The sequence below is a fragment of the Phaseolus vulgaris genome, chromosome 8, assembly GCF_000499845.2.
Source record: "Phaseolus vulgaris cultivar G19833 chromosome 8, P. vulgaris v2.0, whole genome shotgun sequence".
Taxonomy (NCBI): domain Eukaryota; kingdom Viridiplantae; phylum Streptophyta; class Magnoliopsida; order Fabales; family Fabaceae; genus Phaseolus; species Phaseolus vulgaris.
In genome coordinates, this window is record NC_023752.2 from 13,536,954 (window position 1) to 13,547,536 (window position 10,583).

Here is a 10,583-nt window from a genome sequence, read left to right on the forward strand (position 1 = left end):
CAAGTAGAAGAACTCCATCTGCTGCTTTTGGAACAAAAAGAAAAGGTGAATGAATTACAACCCAAACTAAAAGCTCCTTATAAGTTTACAAATTCCCTTGAAGTTATCAAGAATTTGAGGACAAAACCAATGGCCAATGACGGTCTGGTTGCGGGGTTCAATAAATTTTTCTGTGGCAATAAGAAACTTAGTTCATGTGTTGTACTTGAAAATAATGGTTCTAAATTGGGAAAAGACAGTAAATGGAATGTTGTCGAGGCATCATTTGAAAATGATATATGTTCTAATCATTATGCTCCAAGCTCATTGAAGTCAGGGTCTTCCTTAAATCATTTCAATTCCAAGGGTAAAAGTGCAGAAGATTTTGTTTGGAAAATTAAAAGTAATTCAAACCAGAACTCTACATAGGTTGATGCAATGAAGAAGATTGTAGTTCTTCTAATCCAAAATAATGTGGTGGCTATTGGGAAAATATTGGAGGCAATTGGGGTCTTGTAAAACATAAAGGTTGAAGTGTAGGTGATGACAATCAGAAAAACAATTCAAATGAAGAATAGTAAAGGTTTGAGTTTAAGGTCAAAATTTGTTAAGGATTAAACTCAAAGCCGCAATTAGTTTTGATTTGAAATTTGAATGTCAATAATTATTACCTTTAATTTTAGTTTTGAATTTCATTTATAGTATGATTTTAAATGTAATTTATAGTATATATGTTATCAACAAATAATTTAAAGTTGAGAAGTCTATTATGAGACTATTTAGAGAGATTGTATTCTCCACTTGAAAAGGAACAGTGAAATCAAATATATTTTCTATTCACAATCTTCCCGCTAGCATCTTGTTTCATTGTATTTGATTGTTACTTTTTCTTTGTTTCTTATTCTTTAACCAATTTCCTTTCTTGTGTTATCTTTGCCCTACATCTCGCTTGTCTACCTACAAATGTGATTTATTTCCAATAATGGTTGGAAATTATGGCACATGGACTTTCTCTCCGATGTCATCCTTCCTTTGTACCTTTTAGAGCATGTCCTTACGATCATCTGCTTTGGCTACTCCACAATTCCCTCTTCCTTAACTCTAGATTGGTTTTCTACATCGAGATTGTCAAGTGTCGAACACCCTGAATCGCCTCTAAGTAATATTTATTTGAATGTGCATTTGCATTTCTTAGAATTCATTGGTGACAATTCTTCTTCAATGGAGACTTGGTATATTGTCCATTTAATCTTCATCTTTCTTGACTATCTTTGTGTCTAATCCAATTGGCATTTTAATACGCAATCTTGCATATTCTAATTCTTTCCAATCCTTGGTAGCCTTATCCATAGATAACTGAGTTCTTATTGTTGCTACAATTTTCTCAAAGAACTTTCGTCCCCATAGAGAGAGCGAGAGTCCCCCACATCTAACCCATGATACTTTGTTTCCAATATCAAAATGTTTGAGCCATGGACTAAAAATGGATTCAAACATGGTTTCGAACTAGTTACAATTCTCCTTTATGATCTTCTAACATTGACCTCCCCTTTCCCAACGAGTAGCATCACGTTATCGCCAAGGTAACGAACTTGGATACTCGAGTCTACCCATAATGAAACTTTCTCTTACTCGCTCCAAGTTACTATTATTGTGTGTTCTCGCGGTAAAGTTTCTAGGAAGCCAATGTTTGTCATATTCCTTCATCCATATTTCTAGTCCTTCCCAACTTTTTGAGTTATTTTTGGTGGTAGAGTTTTCTATCAAAACTTAAGCATATGATTACTCTTCAATTTTCTTCCTCCATGTTTTGATGTATTTCATTTTCATGATTGTGATGTCTTTCTTCTCCCTAATCGCGGTTCGCTTTAGTTGTTGTGTTTGTCCATACCTCATGTACCTTGGCATGTTAATGTGTATCTTCATATTGCCTATTCTAATAGTAGGGGTGGCAAAATGGGACGGACCGACCCGTGGTCCGCTGAAAAAAACGCGGGGCGGGTTGCTTATTTCAACCCGCTGGCCCGCTTAGGCCCACCTCGCATAACTCGCAGCCCGCACGGGCCAAGTGCGAGGTGGGGCGGGTTGGCCTGCATAACTTTAAAATGTAGAAATTTTTTCTGCACCTCCATATTTTCTTCATGTAGCCTCATATTTCATATTCCGGAAATTTTAACAACATCTTACTACGCATGTCTTGTGAAAATAATATTATGAGACCATTTACCAAATGCATCTAAATAAAAAAATTCAAAATTTTTATTTAAAAAATTATTTTTAAAAAAGTATTTCTTATGCGGGCCAACCTTTATGCAGGGCGGGCTAGAAAAATCAGCCCTCAGATTCTATGCGGGGCGGGCCAGCCCGCATTGCCACTGCTATTTAATAGTGCTTTAACCAATAAGGATGTCTCTCAACTAGAGCATTTAGTTTATTCTAAAAGAGTGGTTCCCAGCCTAGTTGTTGTTTTTCCTTGATCCGGGTACCCTCTCCCCCCTTATATCCAATAGTGTTCTCCCCCCTTCTCCTTGTATCTGGTCTTATTCTGAGCTACATTCTCAAATTAATTACAATCCCTTATATCCGGTCAATCTCCACCCCCAATTGAGAAGTAAAAGAGATTTTTCATTATTTCAAGAGATCAGTGTCAGGACCGTTTCCACCCTCTTATTACGCTCAACCCATGATCTCACAGCCTTAGCCTCAACCTAAGCATAAACCAATGAAACTAATAAATTTAAAGAAAATAATTGATTCCAAGATGTATCCTTGAGATTAACCAAAACTAATATCATTAAACTTGGTTCATAACCTCACAAATGACCTCACAAATAATATATAGTTCCCTTTTTATTGCTCCATCGAATTTTTGGATTTCAAGTTAAACTCACAAAACTAAATTTTTGTCCTCTTTTGTTTAGTTTTATTGTGATAAACACTTTTTGAACTCTCCTCCTCTCCAAAAAAAATTCCATATATAATTTTTACCGTAATTAATTGAAAAGTATGAAAAGAAAAATAAAGTTCTCTAGCCAATCCGATCACATTGTGTGTTATGAACGCCTCTTCATGGAAATAGCTCTAACAGAACTTGCATCACTGCAAAAATATTAAGCGACAAAATAGTTGTGTTATTTTATTATTAGTTATATATATTTTTTATCTAGAAATAAAGAAAGGGAGAAAATTAGTTTAAACGTCATTAAAACTCAAAATCATTAAAAAAAATCCCATCTATTGCCGTCAATTACTAAATTGAGTATTTAGTCAACATTTATTGAAATAAAGAATTTTTAGGTTAAACAAATTTTTCTATTTTATGTTGATTCATAATAAGATAAAACTTAAAAGGACTTCATCTTAGAATTTGGTAGATGAAAATAGGGACTAAGGACTAATTCAAGTCTTAGAATTTGGAACTTGAAGACTGCACGCACCATTTTCAACTTCAAATACTAATTCAACACATAATTATAAAAAAATAATTTTCATTTATCAAAAAGGAACTCGTTTACGGATATGGTGGGTGCAGTCATCTTCATCCTCGAAATAAGTACCACAGATAATTCTTTGCCTACAAAATTTGAATAATCAAATATCCACAGTAGAAGTTTGAAAGCGACACGTGTTCTACTTCTAAAATGGCACATTATCGCTTTATTACATGACGTTAATTACTAATAAAAAAGAAAATGATAATGACGTTAATTACTAACAAAAAGGAAATGATGTTTGAAAATCTTTAGAATGGTATTTAATTTTTATGATGGATTTAGAAATAAATATGTATAATAAAAGATAAATTTATAATTAAATAATATAAAAAATAGTAAAATAATCATATTAAAAGTTATAATATAGTTGTATAAAAAAGTTGAAATTGTTAATATTATTCCAATAAAAAAATAAAAAAGTGTATTTGTTAACAGGATTGCATGAATTTTAACTAATTTTGAGTTAGCAATGACGGTGTAAGCTTTTAAGATAGGATAAAGGTAAGGGTGCATTCCAAATTTGGATGGATATATAAATGTGAGTAAGGAAGGAAGAGATACAAAGAAAAAAAGGGGAAGTGAAAATACATTATGTGATGTTAAAGAAAATAAAAGTTTTAAAATCAAATCGATCTTTGATTGATAAAAAAATACTTGTTTAAATTTAACTGATTTAATTCGTAATTACATCAATAATAATAATAATAATAATTATAATATAATTATAATCATTATTATCAAATGAAAAAATGTTAAATAATTATTATATTATAATTTTATAATACTAAAAATTGAATTATAATATTTTTTTATAAATTTTAAATTTTGCATAAAAAATCATATCAAATATATATGAACACTTGGGTTTACTACTTAACAAAATATAATAATATCCATTAGTATAAGGTTTATATATAGAACAAAAGGAAAAGACAAATTATATATAAAGAAGAAGACATAGAAACTCAGAAACTCATTATTTTATGGTTTTGAATTAGAAGTGACGTGAATTCTTTTTACGTGAGTTTTTCTTATGCTTTATTATTGTTGAATCTCTCTCAAAAAATCAAACAATATTATTAAAGTTGATGATTTATCTTTGGTGTTTCGCTTAGACGTGTACCATATAAGAATCCAGAAAAAGTATACTAACATGGAAAGGAACTAAGCAATATATAAAAAAAATAGACAACGTCAAAAGACCGAGTCTTGGTCAATGTGGATGACTATATTCGTCAAAACCAAAACTGCGCGTAACAAGTTACGTATCTTGCAGAATAAACCAACGTAGCATGTGCGAAGCAGCTTCTCGTAAAGACAAGTAAACATAACGATACAAAGTCACCCTATATATATATGGTGCAGTGGGAGTACCATGAAGGCAACAAAAGTTGAGGATTTGATTTAATAAGCACTTTCACATTCATATATGAGATGGAACCAATCGTAATATTTATCATTGTTGTTGTTTGCGTATTCACCTTACTTGTAATACTCACCACGATGTGTCGACTGGCTACCGGAAGACGAGCATTTGGAAGTGGTGGTGGTGGTGGTTTTGACCACCACCACAACCCCCATCATCTTCACAACCAAATGATGACGGGTGGGATTATTGGTGGCACTGCTCATAGTGCAGGTGATGCAGGAGGAGCTTTAAGTGCAGGATGTGGAGGAGGTGGAGCAAGTGCATGTTAAACTTGAGAGCAATAGGGTTATTTGAAGTTTGTGTATAACAGATTTGATTCAGTGATTTCTATTAGGTTTAAGCTGTGATGTTTTATGTTTTATTATCAACAAAGCAAGTTCATTGTATTATAATTGTTAGTGACTGCATTCCATATATTCTTCCTATTCAAGTTTGAATATAGTTTCATTATGATAATTTATAGACATCTTTATATCTTTATACGCATGTAACTTGAGGTATTATTACATAAAACAATACCAATCGCTGTAATCAAAATATGTTGGTTATAATTATTTTAACTAATTTAGACTCGACGATGTATTTATCATAATAAATTCGGTTTCATATTTCCAAAAAGGAATAAATGTACTATTACGCGTCTATATGTTGAAACATTCTCTTATAATGCTTACCAAACAAATTAATTTATCATAATATAATACATAATTGATTCATGATAAAACAGAAGTGATACTTTCATTGTAAATATAATTATTGTGGCCTTTAAATAAATTCGAAAGGAAAAATATTAAGAAATAGAAAATGACATTTAAATTGCTATTTAAAAAAAGAAAAAAAAGGAATTTGTAATTAAAAAACAGTTATCTTAAATGAACCCAATTTTCTTCATACTAAATTAAATAATAAAATAAAAATATAATATAATATTTTAAGAAAAAGATAAAATAAACAACCACATGTTAAAGGCCCAACAATTAGGGCTATGTCCAGAATAATAAAAACAAACTTTTCTTCTACTTATCACAATAAACTTAACTATTCTCATCATGAGTTTCTCGATTATATAATGAAATGTATAGAATACGAATAAGAAAAGCTTAAAATTGGACCAAGTATTGTAGGGTATTTGAATCAAGTGGTAGGATATTTGAACTTGATTTGTGCCTTGTAGTGTAGGAAGGTGGAGTAGAGTTTGTAAATAGCTAAAGGGTCTTGCTAAGGTTTAAATTGAGCTCATTCAAACCCAATAGAAACCTTAGCTGAGTCATGGGTAATTTCTTCCTATACCTCCATATTTTCTTCCTGCGCTTCCATAAATCTTTTAATTTCAAAATTACCCTTGGACAAAAGGTGCATGATTTGTTTTTTTTTTTTTTTTTTTTCATTTTGTAATTGTATAATCCGTAGATCTTCTGAACTCTAAAATTTGTATTCTGAATTTTAAAGTTTAAAATTGTAAAAGTAAACATAGAATATATGGAATTAAAATTGCAATCGAAATTAACTACGGCTGAAATAAATTCAATGCATGAACTCAAATATAAATGTAAAAATTAAAAGAAATTGTAATAAAGAGAAGAAAATTTCATTTAGAAAATGTAAAACATCAAACACAAACCATGATTAAGTTATCTTTAATCCTGCAAGAAATCCAAATCTAAATTATTTGTTTAATGAAAAAAATACAAAGTCAATCAGTTTGAATATTCAAAGAAAACAATTCTTAATCAAGAACTGAATTCTAAAACTAATCAAAACAAGAAAACAACTTAAACAGAGTTTATATTTAATATTATCCATTTCAAGAATTCAATCACCTTATGAATGTAAATTTGCATAACAAAAAGCATAAACAATGAGAAAATGTAAAGGATATAAGAAGAAACTTGAAATAAGGAAGAGAGAAAATGAATAACTCAAATGGCCAAAACTATAAACTGCATGGAATGAAAAACAAAGAATTGTAAAAGCTAAAAAGTAAATGTAAAGTCGTATATTTGTCGATTTGTGTGTTTCTTTTCCGTTACTCCATATGTATAAGGTTCTGAAACAAATACAAAAGGATGGACCTTAGCTGAAAAAATTGGGCTCGTAAAAAATTATTGCAAAGAGATTATCCAACCCATATACGGTCTAATGCATTCACCGTTCAATAGCTTTGAGTGATTTATTTCTTTTCACTTAGTACTTCCAATATTCATGAATTAGTTATCTTGTTTGAATCTCCAAAAGTCTGGAACAAAACTCAACTCAAAAGGATATTTACAAAATTCATAATTGAATCTATTGTTGGAGATCCCACATCGACTAGAGATGAGAGTCTTTCATATTATATAAGTGGGTGCAAACCTCAACCCTATGAGCCGGTTTTATGGGGTTGAGTTAGGCTTAAAGTCCACTTCGTAATATGGTATCAGAGCCATTTCGAGCCTATCCTTAGGCTTAAAGTCCACTTCGTAATATCTATCGAAGGCAATCTATACAACTGAACAATACAACTTTTATACAAAATTTACTCCAACTCTTATGCATTGTAGAAAATACAAATCTGTGCTAAAAATAAAAAATAAGAGAGCTAAAAGCACTTATGGAATACAATAAGTCTGTAGAAACATGAGCAATTCAAGAGTTATCACACTCCACACTTAAGTTTTTACACTTCTAAGCAAAATAAGAAAAAGAAATAAGTAAAAAAAGAAATTATAATTTTCATAAAACTATGTAAACTATAAACATTGTGAATGTAAGTAACAAGTGAAAATTTTCATCATCAAACTAGTCAAAACATATTTGAAACACTAAAATCAAGAAGAATTTCAATCAAATTAAACTATGAATAGAAAATGGTAATCTTATGATAGGTGTATCACACCTTCTCTCAAGTCTTTAGGACGGTATTTTCACTCAAAGCACAAAATGAATATAAGTATTGTCATAGACTTGAAAATGATCTAAATTTTCACTGCTCAAAACACATGCAACTCAATTATATGACTTGTATGGTTAAGGTGAGATAAATGAAAATGATTCAAGGCAAAAAACCAAAAACAAATGAGGAACAATGGAGAACAAATTCGAATGATAAGCAAGAAATGTCCCAGATTAACTCAAGGACCAAAATTCTCCCTTTACTTCACTTTTTTTTTCTCTTTTTATTCCAGACCACGTATATTCTTCTTTTCTCATATTTTTCTCTTTTTCAAGATACATCTCAAATAAACTTTTTAACACAACACAATTTCACAATCATTCTATTTATCACAAAGCTCAAGGTAGCACCTCTATAGTTAAGATTTTGCAACCAATTCCTAAAACAATTTCAAAGCTTCTCACGACTAAAAGATCAAGTCAATCATGGTTTTTCAGGTTCAGATCTTGTAATGATATTAACAACACGCAGGCTTATACTATATGTCCCCTCTTCCAAACCAAGTCCACGCATCTCAAATATCGACCGACCCTGATTTATGGCACAAGCGCCTCGGACATCCTTCTTCGGCGTGTCTACAACTTGTATCTTCCTTACTACCTATCATTATCAGTAAAAATCTCATTCCCATTCATAATAATTGTAGTATTTGTCCCAAAGCTAAACAGACAAGGCTACCCTTTCCTTTAAGCACAATAAAATCTCATTCTCCATTTAATCTATTGCATTGTGACATTTGGGGTCCTCATAAAACCCCAACTCATTTTGGAAAACGTTTTTTTCTCACTATAGTCGATGACTATACTAGATGTACTTGGCTATTTCTTATGAATCACAAATCTGAAACCCAACATCTCTTAGAGTCATTCATTACATTTGCACAAAATCAATTTCAGACATCTATTAAAATCATCCGCGTTGACAACGGACTGGAATTTATTTCAATGTATGATTTTTTTCTCAAAAAAGGTATTGAATGTCAACGCACTTGCGTCTACACTTCTCAACAAAATGGAGTAGTAGAACGCAAACATAGACATGTTTTAAACACAACACGAGCCCTCCTATTTCAGTCCAATTTACCATTAGAATTTTGGGGAGAATGTGTTTTAACCGCCACATATATCATTAATCGTTTGCCATCACCTTTACTGAAAAATAAATCACCTTTTGAGCTACTATATAATCAACCACCTTCACTTTCTCACTTAAAAACTTTTGGTTGCCTCTGTTACGCAACTGTTGTTTCACCTAAGAAAAAATTTGATCCGCGCGCCCGACAATGCATCTTCATTGGTTATCCTCACAGTAAAAAAGCATACAAATTATTTGATATAGATGCAGACACTTTTTTTACAAGTCGGGATGTCATCTTCCATGAAAGTGTTTTCCCATTCTGCCAATAGTCACAGACACAATCCTCACCTCCATTACAAGGTATTTTGCCCACTATTGACATTGACTTACCCACTCATGTCCAACATTCACTCGATCAACCTTCTTCTCTTACTCATCACAATGCACATGAACCTCCATCAAACCAACCTTCTTCTCCTATTCTTTCCCAATACACCTGAACCTCCATCAAACTAACTCTCTTCTCCTACTCGTCACAATGCACCTGAACCTCCATCAAACCAACCTTCTTCTCCTACTCGTCATAATACACCTGAACCTCCAGTAGACCAACCTTCTTCTCCCATGCCAAGAAGTCTAGCACCCATTACCAAACCTTTTCCAACCGACCTTCCTGTTCGACGATCTAGTCGCACATCAACCCCACCTTCATGGCTTCAAGACTACGTAACGGGATCCCAAGCCAATCATTCGACCACTACCCAAGACCGGCCGAATGGAACCAGGTATCCTATGCATAATTTTCTTTCTAATTCACGATTTTCTTCTACACATAGTGCATATCTTGATAACATCACAACCACCAAATAACCTCACACTTATGCTTAAGCTATCCTTGATCCAAATTGGCAAAAAGCAATGGATAAAGAACTTTCCGCCTTGCAGCTAAATCAAACGTGGACCTTGACACCGTTACCCGTTGGGCAGAAACCCATCAGATGCAAATGTGTCTATAAAATAAAGTACAATTCAGATGGTAGCGTCGACAGACATAAGGCGCACCTTGTCGCAAAGGGGTACACTCAGATTGAAGGTGTCGACTGTTCTGAAACTTTTTCACCAACAACAAAATTAACAACTTTGAGGTGTCTTCTCACCATTGCAGCAACCAGAAATTGGTTTACTCACCAGCTAGATGTGCAAAGTGCAAAATGCCTTCTTACATGGCACATTGCATGAAATTATTTACATGAACTTGCCACCCGGGCATCATCGACAGGGGAAGAACATTGTATGTCGACTCAACAAATCCCTTTATGGTCTCAAACAAGCATCTTGAACATGGTTTTCAACATTTTCTCATGTGATTAAATTTGTAGGATTTCAATAGTCCAAGACAAATTACACTTTATTCACAAGACATAATAACTCATCATTTACTGCCCTTTTGATTTATGTGGATGATATTCTTTTGACAGGAAATGATTTGACAGAAATTCAGCGTGTTAAAGATTGTCTATTACAACAATTTCGCATTAAAGATCTTGGAGACCTAAAATATTTTCTACGGATTGAATTTTCCCGTTCCAAAGCTGGTATTTACATGTCCCAAAGAAAATATTTTGCAGGATACGGGACTCACAGGTGGTCATCCAGACAAATTTCCAATGGA